This window comes from Balaenoptera borealis (genome assembly GCF_965194805.1).
Source record: "Balaenoptera borealis genome assembly, chromosome: 6".
NCBI classification, from domain to species: Eukaryota; Metazoa; Chordata; class Mammalia; order Artiodactyla; family Balaenopteridae; genus Balaenoptera; species Balaenoptera borealis.
The window spans coordinates 54,475,729-54,496,508 of NC_138863.1; the positions used below are offsets into that span (position 1 = coordinate 54,475,729).

The window sequence follows — 20,780 nt, forward strand, 5'->3', positions numbered from 1 at the left end:
AAATAAGCATGTTTTATCATGAAAAATTATTGTGAAGAACAATTAGATCTTTAAGAACTTATGAATAATGGAATACTATTTCTCATTTTTCTCTTCTTCAACTTGAAAAATGTTATCCAAATTATTAACTACCCTGAAGATATTTTGTTTCTGGGGGAGGAGGGCTGGGGAAGAAGGCATACATAGTTACTTAAGTGTAATCCTTTATATCAGAGTAATCTTTCAGGAACTAAAATAGCAATTGTTAATAAAATTTAATTTCTCAAGATAGACTAGAAGCAAGATTCTGAAGTAGTATAATAACAAAAATTGTACAACTCTTTTAGAAATAAAATTTATAAAATGTTAGTGCTTTTAAGTTTATATTAAGTTTAAATGGTAAAAACATAATTTTTTGTTAACTTTTATTTCAGAAAATGTTTTTGAGAAAGATTAAAAACAATTTGTAGTCTGTGATCAATACAAAATTATGCAAAGAATTGTATGCTGGTTCCTTTCATTGTCTACAGAAATGCTCGTGTATCTTCTAATGCAAAAAGCTCCCTCTGAGCCTGCTGGTTTCTCCAGCCTTCTTCACTGCCAGACTTCTTGGAGAAATCCATATCCATTGACCCTGCACCTTCATCACTCACTGCTCAGCACCTTGCAGTCTGGTTTTACACAGCCCTGCAATGCAGTGGTTCTCAATGGGCTCCCAGTTTCCAAATTGAATGACTTTTTTTTTCTCAGTCTGCATCCCTTATCCTTCTTTGCCTCTACAGCATTTATACCATTGAGCAACCTTTCCTAGACAGTGTCTCCTCCCTTGAAGATGTTATCCTCCGCTGTAACTGAGTCCAGTCACATAACTCTTACTTAAAATGCATCTACTAAAATGTGCTCTCTCTGATTCTGTCTTCAGAATGCTTCTGGAAGTATCTCATCCTTAGGGTTTCTATTTTATCCCAGTGTCCTGGGTTGCATATCTGGTCCAAAATTCTAAGCCTGTACTTTCAGCTACCTACTTGACATTCCAACCTAGGTGAAGTTATTTATCATATTTTCCACCTTTCTCCTCTTGGAGTAATTTTGGTAAAAGATGCAGCCTTTTTTTAATAGTCAGACATGCCAGAAAATCTGGGGGCCACATTCAGCTGTTCCCTCTCATGCTGCCACTGCTCTGAGAACATCCAGGAAGGTTTTTCTATATTCGATAATCCTCAGTCTTTTAGGGCTTAACTTTTGTGAGTGTGAACGTTTGTGATTCTTCATTTCAGTCTTCATGATGGTGCTAACCATGAGCTACAGTTGTTTATGTCTGTACCTGCTACATTATAAGCTCTTTTGAGGGAAGGAATCTTTTGGGCCTGACTTCTCCTGTTCCCAGCCTTTTGCTCATGTATAATAGTTTCTCAGTTCCCCTGTATGTGAATGGTCTATTGTAGGCATTAGTAATAATCCCTCTTGTATTGTAGTCTGAAGTATGTTTTAAACAGATTTCCTAAAGTTAGGACTGACTTATGAGTGAATCTATTCATCAGGAAGTCATTTGGTATTTTAAATACTGGCTAATTTAGATATTTAGTTGTACTCAATATCTATTTCTCCTACTGAATTTCACAGAATTCAAATGTTTTCATTAAGGCTTTGCCAGAAAGGAACTTGACTGTAAGTAAAGAGACTCTTTAGTTCTACCATCAACTCGCCTACTGATTGTCAAATGAGTTAATTTTATATGCCTTAAGCTATCCTGTCTACAGCAAGAGTGAAATAAGGCACATCTGGAAATATTTGTAATTTGAGTAGTTCAAATGAAGATGAATATGTTTTTATCACATAATAAATATTGTTGCTTTTCATTTGTAACTTTGCTGCTACTTTCTATTTGTGTATCCATATACACATAGACAGTTATGAATGAAAACCCAACAGTGCCCTAATGTGATTTTTTTCATAGGGTCATAGTTCACTTGGAATACCTGTGAAGGAAGTGACTGCAGTCTGTTTGAAATGACAAGTTCTTTGTACATCATAAATTAACATTAGCCCCTCAGATATAACAGAGAAAGAACCATCATTTCTAATTGATATATGCTACAACTTTCCACATTACTTTAGCTCATCTCAGGGAATTATTAACATGTTAATTGGGCCAGCTTCATTTTGTTTTGTTTTTTTTCCTTTTGTCTTCATGTCATGTATTTGTTCCCATGTAAGCTCCATATCTAAGGACAGTTTTGGCCTCTGTTCTTCACACATGTCTAACCCGGCAGAGTTTTGATGTGCGAAGATGATAACTTCATTTCAGATGAAATTGACTTTATTCTCAGTCCTCATTGGTGGTGACCTTGTTCTACTATGGTAACTCATTGGTGATGTTGATGAAACTGCTCAGCCTGCCAGCTAGGATATCAATGGCAGTTCGAGGCTTTCTTGCTGTGTAGAAGGTTGGATATTTCTTTCACTTCACAGGCCTTTAAATTGGTCAGTGCTCCAAAGCGTTACCTAGTATTAACGCGTTTGTTGTTTGTTTCATTACCCTGTCAGTTCATGTGTGGGATGTGCTATTTAGTGTATTATTATTATGGTTAGTGCATTCTCCTTAATGTGAACGTGACAGTTACTTTTCTGATGGTGCTGAGTAAATCATACATAAACCCACTGTAACAAATGTCATGATTGATTGTGAACCTGTGTCACTGTACCATCTGCATTTGGAGAAAGAATTCAGAATTCTCCACTACACTGTTAAGTTCTCTGCCAGAGAGATTGGAAATTACTGTATACTTTTCCTGTCCTCACAGGACCATAATAAATACTGTGGTTACTAAAAACCAAGCATACTATAATTGCTAAAGTCCTCCCCATGTTGAGCCTATTGAAAATGGTAGAGGAAATTAACATCAGTAAATATCATCAATGACAAGAGTTCTATGATTGGTGTGTCTTTGCTTAAACCTTGAAAGGAAAAAATTCTCTAGGATTAAGAAGATGGGCTGGAACATAGCTGACCAGTTAACCTAATTAGCAAACTTAACCAGTGTTAACTTTCAGTTCTAAAAATAAAAAGCTCCAGATGGGAGTGGAAAATATGCTCTTGGTGTTTAGGGCAATGAATACCTTGATGAGGCAAAATGAAGTACAGATATAACACCTGACATTATTTGACTTTAGTGTGTGCTACAGAAAACCTAGTTTTAGCTAAGATACATGAATAATGGCAAGAATAGTAGAGGGAAGATCATAAAGGCTAAAATAACAACTGTAGTGAATATAACGCAAAGAGTTTGGAGTTTAAATACCTGACTTCAAAGTCTGGCTTTGCCATTTACTGACCTTGGTAAAAAATCACTAAATTTCTCTGGATCTGTAAAATAGGGAAATCATATCAGATAATTTTAAGAATGAAGTACAATCATGTTAAAAAATGTATTGAAAGCCAAAATGTCATTCAAAATGGAAGGTATTATCTTTTCAGAATAGAAAATGGAGCATTCTTTAATCTTGCTCTTGTCACAGATGGCAAGCATGGGGTCTTGGGGGAAAGGGAACCTTGTCTGCTCACCTCCCAACGCTCCGTTTCCCTCCATTCTATACACTGAAAATGCCAAGGGTGGGGTCAGTGAGCTTGGCAGTAAATAGGATGCCGTTTAAATCTGACTAACTCTTTTATGACAGGATGATAGGCCAGCCAGATGGAGGACAAATGAGGAGTATCATCTACTTTGAGGTTGACAGGACACGACACAGTTCCATTAATAAGCAAGAAAGTAAGTAAAAGTCATACTCGGGATCTTAGTGAGTCAGCACCAACCTATAGAAACAAGAGCATGAATCTGACCACCATTAGTGCTGTTATGGTTAGAGAAGAGCAATCCTGGTAAACTTGGGCAGTGATAATAACAGAAAAAGACTGGTCCTGTAATAGAGGCTGATAGAACTAAGGGTGCTCCATGAAATAGCATAAATACGGGGGAATGTTTAAGACTGAAAAGCCTCCTAGATATGATGCTGAATAACATGACCGTAATATTTTAAAGCAGACGTGAAAACATGTCAAAACTAGCCCGTGTGCTTCAAGAAAAAGCAGAGCCTGTACTAGAACATGAAGAACTTAAGAGATCACAGGAAAGCCACAACCATGACTACGTAGTGTGAAAGCAGTAAGTAAAATTTTAAAAGAATCAAGATTATTTTTGTTAGAAAACTCTTAGGAGGCAATACACATAATACCCACGTATCATGATACAGGAATTCTTAGCAAATAACTAAAAATAGTTACCAGCTTTAGGTATTATGAGCAGTGTTGTTATGGATCCATGGCATGTAGAAAACTATTTCTGTCAAAAGGCTAAATTCTGAAGCCATTCTTGGTGAATCTCAAGGTGCCACTTTAGAAGTATTTACAAGTCAAATGCCATCTCTTTAGGGTGTCCCCAAATGTGTTGCTCCCTGGAGAGACAGGTGGATGGTTCAGATGTCCTTCCATTCAGAAAAAGGGACCTGTTCACTATGATCAAGCCTCACATCACGTTTTGGTTCTACACATCTTTTCTATTATTGTTACCCTGGTTGTTTTAGTTTTAGAAGTCAGTAAAAATGTCTATGCTTGGTTTTTCCCTTAATGTTTTTTCATCTTAACTCTTATGTTAGTCTACGCAGCCAACAAACTTGCTCAGAATATACTATCAATGTATGTATTATTTTTATTAAAGTATGAGGAGATTGAAATATCCCTTTGACAATTTTCAGTCAGCATAGATTTGAAAACTGATTGCTCACCTCACACTCAGGAATATCCTTTCACAAACTCTTAAGTTTCTAAGTTGACACTGTTTGGATGAATTTGATGGTTATGTTGCTATGGGATCAGTGATGAAATTCTCAGCAACATTATTTGGCAAGCATTGCACCCTGGATTTTTTCCCCCAACATTTTATTATAAAATTTTTCAAACATAAAAAAGTTAAAATTTTACAGTGTACTCACCACCCAGATGCTAGTTAGCATTATGCTTTATCACCTATCTATCCATCCATCCATCAATCCAGATTATTTTTGATGCATTTTAAATTGCAGAAATCTGCACACTTCCTACTAAATACTTTAGCATACATATCATTAACTAGAATTCAGTGTTTGCTTACATTTTTACTTTTATGTAAAATTAACATACAGTGAAATGCATAAATCTTAAGTGTGTATCTGCTGGGTTTTGGCAAATGCATACAGTGCTATCAAAATATAAAATGTTATCAGAAAATTCCCATATGGCCATTCCAGTCAGTCCTTGTTCCCCCTGCCCCCGGCCCCCCACAAGCAACCTCTCTTCTTTATTCTACCGTAAATCAGATTTGTGCTTTCTAGGTCTTCGTATAAATAGAGTCACACAGCATGTACTCTTTCTAGAAGGCTTCTTCATTTACTGTGTTTTGGAGATTTATCCATGTGGTTGGGTGTTTCAATAGTTCGTTCCTTTTTTATTGCTGAGAAGTATTCCATTCTATGACTATATTACAGTTTATTTATTCACTTTCCTATTTATAAATACCTGAGCAGTTTCCAGTATTGGCAATTATAAATGAAGCTGCTATGATTATTCTTAACGTAAGTCTTACGTGAACATAATCTTTCGTTTCCCTTGAGTGAATACCTAGGATTAGAATTTCTGTGTCACAGGGTAGTTTTAAAAGAAACTGCCATACCTTTTTTCATTGTGGTTGTGCTGTGTCCTGGATTTTCACCATACTTTGAATGTGTAGAAAGGTGTAAACTACTTTTATGACCCATATTTGAAGTATGAGAAGTGGGTTTGGGATAGAGATGGCATTCTTCACGGTTGGCAGTTGGTGTTGAGGGAAGCAAATGCCTGTCTGCCTGGAACAGCTCCCCAGATGGTTCCCATCCCTGAAATTTTAGAACTAGTTTAACTCCTTGAAAGATTAAAGTACTTACCCAAGCATGGTGATATATTAACTAGAAGAAACAGCATTAGTTTATGTTACTAACTTTTGCCACCCGTTTTCAGTAGGTAAAATAAGACTGATAACTGAACAGAAAAGATTCTGTTCAATGGCGGTAGTAAAGAACATGTACTACTAGTCATTCCCAGGTACAGCAGTGTGAGAGAGAACCATCTGGACAGGAAAATCCCCCAAATGGTGGTCAAGAAACCAGAAAAGGGGTGGGGAGAATTCTACCTCACAGTTGTGCATAAGGGATAGCTATGTTTCTGCAGGACATTTTAACCTTTACAAATCATATTTTCAATATTGTGTTTTTTTTTTGTACCACCCAGCTGTAGTTATTTCACACCCCAGTGACTTTTATCCCCTTTGTCTTACCCTTTCTGCCTGTTCTATTACATATAGTGGTTACCTGTATAAGGCTATAAAATTATAATCATATGTATGTTTCCAATGCTTGTGTTCAAAGATATTTATGTATGATTCATCCAATCTTTCCTATTTGATTTTTAAGGGCTGGGATATTTGGCTTCTACTGTAAATCCTTATAATGTTCCACACACACTGTAAATGTAATAAAAATGTTAAAAACTATAATTCATGGCAACAGATTTTGATATGTATTTCTTTGTATGTTATCACTTTGGACAATAAATTTGGTTTCTGTTAATAAAGATTGTTCATCCCGTCTAGGGAGTATTAAGTCATACTGGTCTGTATAACATAATCTGATGAATTCTGCATTTCTGAATCTATTCAAATTAGTTTTTTTAACTTTAAATTTTTTCTAGCAATATTCTCTAAAATCTTTGATTAAAACAAAAATGTAACTCCTTTATTCTGAAATAATCTGGAGTCTTAGAAGACAGAGGCTAAGCACACTTTCCCTTGTGCTTCTCCTTCCCTTGTCAATAGCCCCCATCCTACCTTCCCACAGGCTTGGCACAGAAACTCAGGGCTTTCTCTAAGTCCTACTTTGTCAGAAATTGTTAGGTTCTCATCACAGTAGGTAGTAGTTAAATTTCTTTTGTTCCTACCAAGAAGTCCTTTTTTTTTTTTTTAATTTTTATCTTTCGCTATTTTGGGTCTTAGTTGTGGCGCATGGGCTCTTCACCGCAGCGCACGGGCTTCTCTCTAGTTGTGGTGTCTTGGTTTTCTCTTCTCTAGTTGTGGTGCGCAGGCTTCAGGGAACATGGGCTCTGTAGTTTGCAGCAAGCAGGCTCTCTAGTTGAGGTGTGCGAGCTCAGTAGTTGTGCCGTGCGGGCTTAGTTACCCTGGGGTATGTGGGATCTTAGTTCCCTGACCAGGGATCGAACCCACGTCCCCTGCATTGGAAGGCGGATTCTTTGCCACTGGACCACCAGGGAAGCCCCTCAAGAAGTCCATTTTTAAGACTGAAAAGACGAATGTGTATTTGGGGCTGGGGAATGCATAATAGAACAAAGTTAGCTGTATTTAAAATAACACAATTAATCATATTATGCTATACATAGTAGCAGCTCCAGAATGGCTACCAGGAATTTAGAGTTGCCAGAATTTGGAAGTTGGCATGCCTTATACCTTGTCCATTGAAGTTAAGTACATTTGAGTGACGGTTCAACATACAAGCAAAATATGTGTTTGAAAAAGAATGTATCTTTATTATTAATATTTTCATTTTACTAGCTACAGTGTCCACCCTCATCTCTAGATTTCCCATTAGACACATGTATCCACAAAGTTGTTCCACCTTCTGCATAAAATCTACCCAAAAGTATTCTCATAAGCATAAACTCTTATGTGAAAGTTAAAATAAGCACAAGAAATACCCAGTTTTTGCCAGGACTAAGAGGAAGAGAATTACAGTGATATGAAGAAGTCAAAAAAGTATCTTAAAAACAATAGGTGGAAAAACTGGAAAAGAAGTGAACAATACGCATAAAAGCTAGTTTGTAACCATGATTAAATAAAATGTAATGGTTAGTAAATCATACTCCCTTATTAAATAGCCTTGCACTGCACCAAACTGTAACTTAGCTACCTTTAGAATTTTAAATTCCACTTAAAGAGTCTATTCTTGAAAAGATTTAATTATAAATATGTTTATAAGAATAAAAAATTGCAAACAATCCAAAGGTTTGAATAAGTTTATTCTGTAAGGTTAGAGTATTATGTTGTTGTTATAGAAGTATGTTTTTTGAAATTGGTAAAAGTCTATTTATTGAAAAGAAAGATAGTTATGATATATTATTGGGTGAAAACATGCAGGTTCCAAAACTATAGAAATATTATTCCATTTTAAAAATAAAAATAACTTTTTAGAACTTGAATAAGTTATCTTTGAGGTGTGGAATTAATAAGTCATCATAATTTTCTTATGTTTGTTACTTTTATTTTCTGATTTTTTTTTGTTAAAATGGGTATTTTTAAAGAGCTTCTAAATATTAAATTCCTAGCAACTATTAGTAAGTATATTCTGAAATATCTGTTGCAACAAAGGTGAAGTAGGAAAGAAAAAATATGAAAATCTGGGGGGATAGAATTTTAAAACTCAATATACCTTTTTTATTTTCAAAATGCTACAAAAAGTAAATCTCATTGAAGTCTTAATATCTTAGATATGTAGAAGATAACATCATGGGTTTAAATACCTTGAGAAAACAATGTGCATTGAAATCTGCTTACATCCCTCTCTTCAGGTCTATTTCAAACAAATTATTTTGTATAGGACAAAGATCCATTTTAAGAATGGGTAAGCAAAGAAAATACTCTGAAGATTTCAATGGTAACTCTGTTGCTGCAGGTTGATGCTAATGAAGCCATGCCTGTATTGGAAGGGTCAAGTACCTCAATCCCAGGATGATGCGTTCCTCCAAATCCCTGAAGATAAGTAATATTGCCGGTGTCTATCCTTAGTCAAAATAAAGTCTGGGAGGGAACATGGAAGAGTCAGCAGCAATCTTTGACTTTCCTGTCTTTCTAATCTGTTTTATTCTTGTATCTAGAACATTCTCAGAATAGGACTATTTGCTCTACCCACTTGTCTACACAGTTGAATCTTCAGGGAAGTCCTGTAGTGATGACAAGACCAGGCTTTCCTAGAGTATTCTTTTAGAACTGGGGACATATTTTCCCACCAAAACGATTAAAATGCAATTGGTCTTCTACATTGTGGATTAAGCAAGTTACTACATTGTGGATTAAGCAAGTTACTCTATTGGATGACCTAGAAACTTAGTATTAATATTATTGTATGTTGCAATTTATGAACAACTGACCTACCAATAGATTTTTAGAACATATCTCATTCATTAGTTGGAAACTGAGTGATGATTGTGGTCAACTGTCTCTTTTTGCTTTATTCTTTAAAATTCTGTTTAAATATAAGAATAAAATATAGTTATTGTTTTTAAAAAGTACCCTAGGAAATAGAGAAAAATATTAAAAATTAAAAACTGCCCATAATTTGGCAATGCAGAAAATATACAGTTTATATTTGATGCATTTCCTTTGTATTTTACCTAACAATATTATACAATTATTCAACTTTATTTTCTGCTTTTTACAGTCATTGTAACATAAAAATTTCCCTTTATTAATTTTTTCCCAGTGCAAGTCAATAGCTGTGTAATATTCAATGATAAGTAGATTCCATAATATAACTATTATTACTATTAGGCAAAACATTTTACTTCATTCCTTCTTTTTCTTTCTTCCTTCCTTCCTTCCTGCCTGCCTGCTTTCTTTCTTTCTTTCTTTCTTTCTTTCTTTCTTTCTTTCTTTCTTTCTTTCTTTTTTTCTTACGCTTTGATAAGTAATGCTGCAACATTCTTGTATTTAACTGTGATTGCGTCTATCCTTGAGATTGATTCCTTAAAGTGGAAGTATTGGATTGGAATGTATCCATATTTTAGGACTTTTGATAGCTATGATTAAATTGCTTTCCAGAAGCAAATTTATGCTTCCCATCAAAAGCTAGAGTGCCCATTTCACGACACTCCTTCCAGCATGAAGTGTTATTTATTAAAAGTCTTTGCAAATTTTTGAAAAAAGCATTTTATTTTACATTTCTTTAACTGCCAGTGAGGCTGAAAATAATTTAATAATTTGGTATTATTTATTGTGTTTCCTCTTGATGATTTGCCTGTTATTATTTTTGTGTACTTTTCCTCTGGAGTCTTAGCCTTTTTTCTTATTTGTTTGTAGAAGTTTTTTAATAATCCTTTATCATACTTAGAGCAGTATTGTTCCTAGTTTGTCATTTTTTTAAATCTTTATGAATTTTGGTGACGTTAGTATGTTTATTTTTATGGTGAAATCTATTAACCAATCTTCTTTTTGATTCCTACATTGCCTTAAAGCTTAAAAAAATCCTGCTCCTTCAGCTTAAATTTTGTTCCTCTTGTACAGTTTTAATTTTTCACTTTTAAATCCAAAAGAATTGGTACATTATAGGAGATAATGATCTAATATGATAGATTTTTCCAAACATCAAATGTTGTCAACATTACTTATTGAATAATCTATCTCTCCCATTGATTTCTGATACTCCCTTGAAAATAAGTTCTTAAGTTTCCTGGGCCTGCTTCTGGGCTTCTTGTTCTGTCTGCTGATTGGTGTATCTGTTCTTTTGCCAGTACCACACTGCTTTTAGGACTGCTTTCAAAACAAAACAAAAATCAAAAGTTCTTTTTAGTAGCATCACATAGAAGCAGCTCTTTTGTACTGAAAGAATTTTTTTTGTGGTATATGTAAATGAAGAAAAAAATCCCTGGATGAGTATAGGTGTCAGCAGATTTAAAGGAATGAAGAGAAAAGGTTATATGCTTAAAGATGATTAAGACAAAAGAAGAAGGGAAGTGAAGAAGCAGTAGCTGTAGATTGTATTACTTGAATGGGCACAGTATACAGCATGGAGCGAGAGAACAAGATGGTGTGCGGAATGCAGAGAAGAAAAAGTATAAGAGAGAAGTACAAAACAGCCAGAAAATAGTGAAAATGGAAGGGTAGGAGAAAATGGAGAAACAACATGAAGTTTTGCAAGAAGAAGAGAATAATGATTGTAGTATTACAGTATAAATATACAAAGTATATTTATAGTAGAATATTTCCATATAAAGTGTAAAGCACACACATAACAAGGCCCAACCCATGGGGTAAATAAAGATGTACAAGAACAGCATGTTGTATCAACATTAATGACAGATGAAATAGACTGAAACAAGAACCCATGTCCCCAGACTAGCAAACCACAACCAATTCTCTCTTGTGGTCAGATTGATGGTAAAAAGAATTTGCAAGTGTAGAGCTTACCTGGAAATTATTAATATACAGTTGACCCTTGAACAACATGCATGTTAGGGGCACCAACACTCTGCTGCAGTTGAAAATCCGCATATAATTTTACAGTCAGCCCTCCATGTGTACAGTTCCACATCTGTGGATTCAACCAAGTGCTGACTTTGTAATACTGTAGTACATATTTATTGAAAAAAATCCACATGTAAGTGGACTCATGTAGTTCAAACCCATGTTGTTTATAGGTTAACTGTATAATTTTTCAGTTTGTAAGTTTGCTTTGGAGTTATACAAGCTTTGGCTCTACAGCCTAGAGCCAGTGGTTAACAGTCTTGTTTTTGGTGTTGGGTTGACATGAGTTAAGCCATATTAACCTCATAATTTTGGATAAGTTATTTAATGTATCTAGGTCAATTTCCCTAATAAAATGAGATTAATAATAGGAAATACCTTAAAGTGTTTCTCTGGTAATTATATGAAATCATAAACTCTTTAATAAGAGGTTAGCTGGCACATGAGCAGTGCCCTATATTGAAGTTTTTTTCTGTGAGCTTCCTAGACTGCAAATTCCTTGAGGGCAAAGACCCCATGGGTCTCCTTCCCATTGTTTTGCTGGTGCCTAAATCAATGCCTGAAACATCAGAAGTGCTTTGTTGAAAAAATAAATGAATATTTGCATGGAATCTAATATGCCATCAAATTTTTGTTGTGTTTTGTTTTTAACCCATTTGACCATTTTACAGGGCTTTTCTATAAGGGATACAGGTGTGATGATAGGGGAGAGAGAGAGGACAAGACCACAGGTTTGCTTTCTGAGGGTCTACTCTCTGAATGTAAAAATGCCATCTTTTCTTGTCAAGAGACGCCTCTCAATGCAGCTTCATCTAAAAGGAGCCATAGCATAAGTCAGCATCAACTAACACATTAGATTAAGAACCCCCTGATGGGAAATGGTTAATAACCAGGTAAGGGCAGGAGTGGATGGCACTGAGGCAAGGGGCCCATGGCAGGTGGTGTGCAGAGGAGACCAGGAAGGAGCAGAGACTGTGAGGGTACAAAAACAAACCTCTACCTTGCAATTCCCCATGAGCTGGTCTGCCTGTTTTATTCTGCAAAATTTTCACATCCAAATATACTTAGGAGATGGAATTCTATGGAGAGATGCTAAATAAAATACACCCTATTCATTATTATTCTGGAGCTTACATTCTGAACCAAAAAGCTTCCTTCCAATTCCTTAATCTCAAAGTTCTTTTTTTAAAGAAATGAGTTTGAATTCATACTTCAGTTTGATTAAAATATGCCTTTGCTTCAGCCGTGTTACTTATCCAGGCCTCCTGACAGCCATGAAGGAGAAAATTAAGGAAACTGTCCAAATACATAACTCATATGTCCTCAAACCTAACCAGTCTGTGGATGCTAATGGTGAGAGGGGATATCACATTGCAGTAATAACTCAAATTTCCTGAGTTGAGTAATAACTCAAATTAACCATATTATTTGTTGTACCACCTGTTTGACCTGGACTGTTTGGCCCATTCAGTCAAATCTACCTGTGACCTATGGGTGGCTGATGATACAGCCAAATCACCCTCCTGTCTTGTCCAGGTATCTACAAACCAAAGTAGACAAAAGTGATTTTAAAAGTAGGAAGAAGAATCTCCTGAACAACCAATGTCAAAGAAGAAATCAAGAGGGAAATTTTTAAATGCCCTAAAAAAAAAATGGAATCACAACATACCAAAATCTATAGGATACTGCAAAAATCACTTTAAGAAAACTATAGCGCAGTATCCCTGATGAATATAAATGCAAGAGGAGAGGGTTCAAGATGGCAGCATAGGAATATCCTGAACTCACCTCCTCCCAATGGACACAACAAATCTACAACTACATATGGAATAATTCCCTCAGAAAGTTACCTGAAAACTGAATGGACAGAGCCTCCACAACACAGGATAAAAGGACAGCATTGAGACAGGTAGGAGGACTGAGATAAGGTCTCACCAAGGGGAAAAAACCACACCTCAGCCACAGCAATCCACAATCAGGAGGGATCACAACATTACGGATCTTTTCCATTAGGAGTGAGGGATTCGAGTTCCACACCAGGCATCTCAACCCTTAAATCCTGCACCGGAGAAATGAGCCCCCAAAACATGTTTGGCTTTGAAAACCAACAGGGAATATGTCCAAGAAAACTATAGAGTGCAGAGAATGGAAAACTCACTCTTAAGGGGCCTACCTGCAGACTCACTCAACTTGAAAACCAACACCACCAAAAAAAAAAAAAACCCACCAGATTGAAAAGTGCACAGATCATAGGTGAAGGGGACCCACTTACTAATCTTGAAGCATCTGCCAGAGAGGCAGGAATCAGTTGGAATTCTCCCTGCAGACATTTTTGCAACCTCAGGTTACCTTGCTAATGCAGCACTGGCAGACAACATTTTGAAATTCTCCCTCTAACCTGTTAGTGCCAGTAGGCATGCCCCACTGAGAGCAACACCCACCTCTGCACCTCAGCTAGTCCTCTCAGCCAGCCAACCAGTAGCCCCACCTACCATCAAGTGCAGCAGCCATGGCTGGGCCCTGCAGCTTATCTGGGAGCCAGCACCACTCACCAGTGCATCACAGCAGCAGCTGTGGCTCCACCGCAACAAGAAGGCACACAGAGCCCTCAGAGGGGACACCCCTTGAGCACCAGGCTCTGGTGTACAGGCAGGATTGCACCTCTGAGCCCCACAGGACATCTCCTAAATAAAGCCACTCCTTCAAGACTGGAAGAGATTGCTGATTTACTTAATACACAGAAACAAACACAGAGAATTACACAAAATGAGAAGACAGAGGAATATGTTACAATAGAAAGAATAAGACAAAACCTCAGAAAAAAAGACCTAAGCAAAATGAAAATAAGCAATTTACCTGATAAAGGGTTCAAAGTAATGGTTGTAAAGGTACTCACTAGACTCAGGGGAAAAGTGGATTAACACAGTGAGAACTACAACAAAGATATAGAAAATATAAGAAAATACCAAACGGAAGTTATAACTGAACTGAATTAACAGACTGGTTCAACAGCAGACTGGATGAGGTAGAAGAACAAATCAGCAAGCTGGGAGACAAAGCAAAGGAACTCAATCAGATAGAGCAGCAAAATGAAAAAAGAATTTTAAAAAGTGAAGATAACTTAAGGGACCTTTGGAACAACATCAAGAGGAATAACATTCACATTATAGGGGTTCTAGAAGAAGAGAGAAATGATCAGAAGACCCAGTTGAGAAATTATTGGCCAAAAACTTTCATAATCCGGGAAAGGAAACAGACATCCAGGTCCAGGAATCCAAGAAAGTTCCAAATTAGATGAACCCAAAGAGAAACACACCAAGACACATTATAATTAAAATGGTAAAAGTTAAGGATAAAGGGAGAATCCTAAAAGCAGCAAGAGAAAAACAACTTATATACAAGGGAAATCTCATAAGGCTATCAGCAGATTTTTCATTAGAAACTTTACAGGCCACAAGGGAGTGACATGACATATTCAAGGTGCTGAAAGAAAAAACAGTCCAACCAAGAATTCTCTACCCAGCAAGGCTATCATTCAGAATTGAAGGAGAGATAGTTTACCAGATAAGCAAAAGCTAAAGAAGTTCATTACCACTAAACTGGCCTTATAAGAAATGTTGAAGGAACTTCTTTAAGCTAAAAAATAAATGGCACTAATTAATAATAAGAAAACATACAAAAGTAAAAATCTCACTGGAAAAGATAAATATATAATAAAGATAACGGATCAATTACTTTTAAGGCAAGCATGAGGCTTAAAGGCAAAATAGTAAAATTAACCAGAATTATAATAAGTAGTTAAGGAATGCATGAAATAAAAAATGTAAAATGTGTCATCAAAAGTATAAAATGTGTGTGTGGGGGTAGTAAAAAGGTAACGCTTTGGGAAATGTTCAAATTTAAGTTGCTACCAACTTAAAACAGGCTACAATTTACATAGGGTGTTATATATAAACTTCATAGTAACCACAGGGAAAAAAACCTATAGTAAATACACAACAGAAAATGAGAAAGAAATCTAAACATAACACTGAAGAAAACCACCAAAACACAAGGGAAGAGAGAAAGAGAAGAGAGAAACAGAAAGGAACTATGAAAATAGTGAGAAAATAATTAACAAAATGGCAATAAGTACATACCTGTCAATAATTACTTTAAGTGTAAATGGACTAAATTCACCAATCAAAAGACATAGCATGGTTGAATAGATTAAAAAAACAAGATCTATCTATATGCTGCCTACCAGAGATTCACTTCAGAAGAAAGGACACACAGACTGAAAGTGAAGGAATAGAAAAGAGATTCCATGCAAATGGAAATAAGAAGAGAGCTTGAGTACCCATACTCAGACAAAATAGACTTCAAAACAAAGATTGTAATAAAAGACAAAGAAGGGCATTACATAATGATAAAGGGGTCAATGTAGCAGAAGACATAACATTTATAAATGTATATGCACTCAACAGAGGAACACCAAGATATATAAAGCAAATATTAATGGACTTAAAGGGAGAAATAGAAAGCAATACAATAATGGTAGGGAGCTTTAACACCTCACTTACATCAATAGATAGATCCTTCAGACAGAAAATCAATAAGAAAACATTGGACTTAATTTACACATTAGATCAGATAGACTTAGTAAATATATACAAATCATTCCATCCAAAGACAGAATACATATTCTTCTCAAGTGTACATAGAATGTTCTCTAGGATAGATCATGTATTAGGTCACAAAATAAGTCTCAATAAATTCAAAAAGATTGAAATAATATCAAGCATATTTTGCAACCACAATGATATAAAACTAGAAATCAATCATGAGAAAAAAAAAAAACAGGAAAAACCACAAAATAGGAGGTTAATCAACATGCTACTGAACAACCAATGGGTCATCAAATAAATTAAAGGAGAAATAAAAAATACCTAGAGACAAATGAAAACAAATTAAGTATACCAAAATCTATGGGATGCAGCAAAAGTGTATCTAAGAAGGAAGTTCAAAACAATACAGGTTGACCTCAAGAAACAAGAAAAATCCCAAATAAACAATTTAACTTTACACCTAAAAGAAATAGAAGAAGAAGAACAAACAAAGCCCATAATTATTGGAAGAAAGGGATAATAAAGATCAGAGCAGAAATAGAGAGTGAAAAAAATTAGAAAATATCAATGAAACTGAGAGCTGCTTTCTTTGAAAAGATAAACAGAATTGACAAACCTTTTGTGAGCCAAACCAAGAAAAAAAAGAGAGGACCCAAATAAATAAAATCAGAAATGAAAGAGGAGAAGTTACAATTGATACCACAGCAATACAAAGAATCACAAGAGACCACTATGAAAAATTATATGCCAACAAATTGGGCAATCTAGAATAAATGGATAAATTCCTAGAAATATACATTTTTCCAAAACTGAATCATAAGCGAATAGAAAATCTGAGCAGGCCAATTACTAATGTTGAAATTGAATCAGTAATCAAAAATGTCCCAACAAACAGAATTCCAGGACCAGACAGCTTCACAGGAGAATTCTACCAAAGATGTAAAGAAGAGTTATTACCGCTCCTTCTCAAACTATACCAGAAAATTGAAAAGGAGGGAAAGCTTCCAAACACATTTTACAAAGGCAGCATTACCCAGATATCAAGACAAGGACACCACAAAGAAAATTACATACCAGTATCCTTGATGAACATAAATGCATAAATCCTCAACAAAACATTAGCAAACCAGAGCCAACAATACATTAAAAGGATTATACACCACCCTCTAGTGGAATTTAAATTCCAAGGAGGCAAGGATGTTTCAAGATCTGCAACTTAATCAATGTGATACATAACATTAACAAAATGAAGGATAAAATTTATATGATCATCTCAATAGATGCATAAAATTCAATATCCATTTATGATAAAAACTCTGAACAAGGTGGGTATAGAGGGACCATACCTCAATATAATAAAAACCATATATGACAAACTCAGAGATAGCATCATACTCAACAGTGAAAAGCTCAAAGTGAAAGGAAGAAGTAAAACTGTTACTATTTGCAGATATTTGCAGATTAAAAAATGGGTAGAAAAATAAAATAAAAAAATAAACTAAACTAAAATAAAAAATGGGTAGAGCATATGAATAGACTTTTTTCAAAGAAGACATACAGATGGCCAACATCACTAATTATTAAATGTAATGTAATGTAAATCTTTACACAGTGAGATACCACAAAACCACAGTGAGATACCACCTCACACCTGTTAAAATGGCTATTATCAAAAAGACAAGAAATAACAGATGTTGGAGAGGATGTGAGGAAAAGGGAACCCTCATACACTGTTTTCTACTATGGAGAATGGTATGGAGAGCCCTCAAAAATTAAGAATAGAACTACCATATAGTCCAACTATTCCACTGCTGGGTATTTATCTGAGGAACAGGAAAACACTAATTTGAAAAGATATATGCACCCCTATGTTCATTGCATTATTTATAATAGGCAAGATATAGAAACAACGTAAGTGTTCATCAATGGATGAATGAATAAAGAAGATGTGTGTATATATACGTACACACACACAATGGAATACTACTTAGCCATAAAAAATAATGAAATCCTGCCATTTGTGACAACGTTTGACGGTATTATGCTATGTGAAATAAGTCAGATGGAGAAACACAAATACCGTATCATTTCACTAATATGTGGGATCTAAAAAAAACAAAGCAAATGAACAAACAAAATAAAACAAAAACAAACTCACAGATACAGAGATCAGATTAGTAGTTATCAGAGGGGAAGGGGGTTGGGGAGTGGGCAAAGTAGGCGAAGGGGGTCACACTTGTATGGTGAAGGATGGTAACTAGACTTGTGGTCGTGATCACTTTGCAGTGTATACAGATGCTGGATTATAATGCTGTACACCTAAAATTTATATAATAATAAAAATATGCATATAAATGCAAAAATTCTAAATAAAATATTAGCAAACTGAATTCAAGAGCACATTAAAAGGATCATACATAATGATCAAGCAGGATTTATCTCTGGAATGCAAGAAATTTCAACCTATACAAATCAATAAATGTGATACACCACATTAATAGAATGAAAGATAAAAATCAAATGATTATCTCAATAGATGCAGAAAAAGCATTTGACAAAATACAACATCCTTTCATGATAAAAACTGTCAACAAGTTGAATATAGAAGGACTATACCTCAACATAATAAAGGCCATATACGACAGGCTCACAGCTAACATAATAGTGGTGAAATGTTGAAAGCTTTTCCTTTAAGTTCAGGAACAAGGCAAGGGTGCCCACTCTCACCAGTTTTATTCAACATAGTACTAGAAGTCTAACCAGAGCAATCAGGCAAGAAAATGAAAGAAAAAATATTTAAATTGGAAAGGAAGAAGTAAAATTGTCTTTGTTGCAGATGATATTATCTTATATACAGAAAGCCCTAATGACTCCACCAGAAAAAAACTGAGAACTAATCAACAAATTTAGTAAATTTGCATGATATTAAATCAACATACAGAAATCAGTTGCATTTCTATACATGAACAACAACTGTTCTGAAAAAGAAAATTCCATTTACAATAACATCAAAAATAATCAAACACTTAGGAGTAAACTTAACCAAGGAGGTGAAATATTTGTACACTGAAAACTACAAGATTTGATGAAAGGAATTGAAGGAGACACAAGAAAATGGAAAGATTTGTGTTCATGGATTGGAAGAATTAATTTTGTTAAAATGTCCACACTGCCCAAAGCCATCTGTAGATTCAATGCAATCCCTATCAAAATTTTAATGGCATATTTCACAGAACTAGAATAAACAACCCTAAAATTTGTATAGCTCCAAAAGTCCCTGAATACCTAAAGCAATCCTGAGAAAGAAGAACAAAGCCAGAGGCATCACATTTCCTGATTTCAAACTATACTACAAAGCTATAGTAATGAAAACAATAGACCAATGGAACTGAATTGAGAGCCCAGAAATAAACTGCCCCATATTTGACAAGGAAGCCAAGGAAGCTAAGAAGATTAAATGGGAAAAAGATAGTCTCTTTAATAGTTGATGTTGGGATAACTACATGCATAAAAATGAAATTGTGCTCCTATCTTACACCCTTCACAAAAAGTGACTCATAATGGACTAAAGACTTAAACATAAGATCTGAAACCATAAAAATCCTAAAAAAACATAGGGAAAAAGCTCCTTGACATTGGTATTGGCAACAAATTTTAGACATGGCACCAAAAAGCAATAATTTATAATTGGGGTGACATCAAACAGAAAAGCTTCTGCACAGTGAAAGAAACAATAAACAAAATGAAAAGGCAACCTATGGAATGGGAGAAGTTATTTGCAAAGCATATGTCTGGTAAGTGGTTAATATACAAAGTATATAAAGAACTTATACAACTCAATAGCAAAGAAAAAAAAAGACCAAAAAAAACTGATCCCATTAAAAAATAGAGGAACTGAATAGACATCTTTCCAAAGATGACATACAGATGACCAACAGATACATGAAAGGATGTTCAATCACTAATCATTAGAGAAATGCAAATCAAAACTACAATGAGATATCACCTCACACCTGTTAAAATGGCTATCATCAAAAAGACGAGATGACAAATGTTGGCATGGATCTGGAGAAGAGGGAACCCTTGCGCACTGTTGGTAGAAATGGAAGTAATGCAGCCAATGGAAAACAGTATGGAGGGTCCTCAAAAATTTAAAAATAGGACTACCATATGATTCAGCAATCCCACTTCTGGGTGTATATATAAAGGAAACGAAACCAAGATCTCAAAGATATCTTCACTCACATGTTTACTAAAGTATTATGCACAATAGCCAACATCAGGAAGAACCTAAGTGTCTGTCAGTGGATGAATGGATAAAGGAGATGTGATATATATATATGGAATATTATTCTGCCATGAGAAAGAAGGAAATGCTGTCACTTGCAACAACCTGGTCGGACCTCAAGGATGTTATGTTAAGTGAAATAAGTGAGACATAGTAAGACAAATACTGTATGATATCACTTACATGTGGAATCTAAAAAAAAAGCCAAACTCATAGAAACAGAGAATAGAATGGTAGTTACCAGGGGCTGAGAGATTGGGACAATGGATAGATGTTGGTTAAATTGTACAAACTTCCAGTTAGAAGATGAATTCTGGGGGTCTAATAATATATATATGTATATATATTAAATCAACACATTGTATACCTTAAACTTACACAAGGGTATATGTCAAGTATATCTCAGTAAGCCTGGAAAAAATACATAGTTGGAATACTAATATTTCTAAGCCTAAAATTTGTGATACCTCAAAGTATCTTTAAACATCTCCACAGGAATATAAGTATTTTCCCAAAACATCTTTTAAAACGAATTAATATTACAACACAATTTTCTCCATGATATGCCATTGGCAAGAAGAAGGAAGTGAT

At 35.1% G+C, this 20,780-nt stretch overlaps 1 protein-coding gene and 1 long non-coding RNA gene across 11 annotated transcripts in view; one reads left to right on the forward strand and one right to left on the reverse strand.

Annotated features, from left to right (window-relative positions):
* LOC309631341 overlaps nt 1-20,780 on the reverse strand; it is a 780,796-nt gene that overhangs the window by 694,739 nt on the left and 65,277 nt on the right. The gene's annotated exons all lie outside the window — the stretch shown is intronic.
* CCDC141 (coiled-coil domain containing 141) overlaps nt 1-20,780 on the forward strand; it is a 239,439-nt gene continuing 218,659 nt past the window's right edge. For all 10 annotated transcript variants that reach the window (XR_014246176.1, XR_014246177.1, XM_082397496.1 and 7 more), the window contains exon 1: nt 1-20,780. This exon is cut by the window's right edge. The gene's annotated coding sequence lies outside the window, so the exon portion shown is untranslated.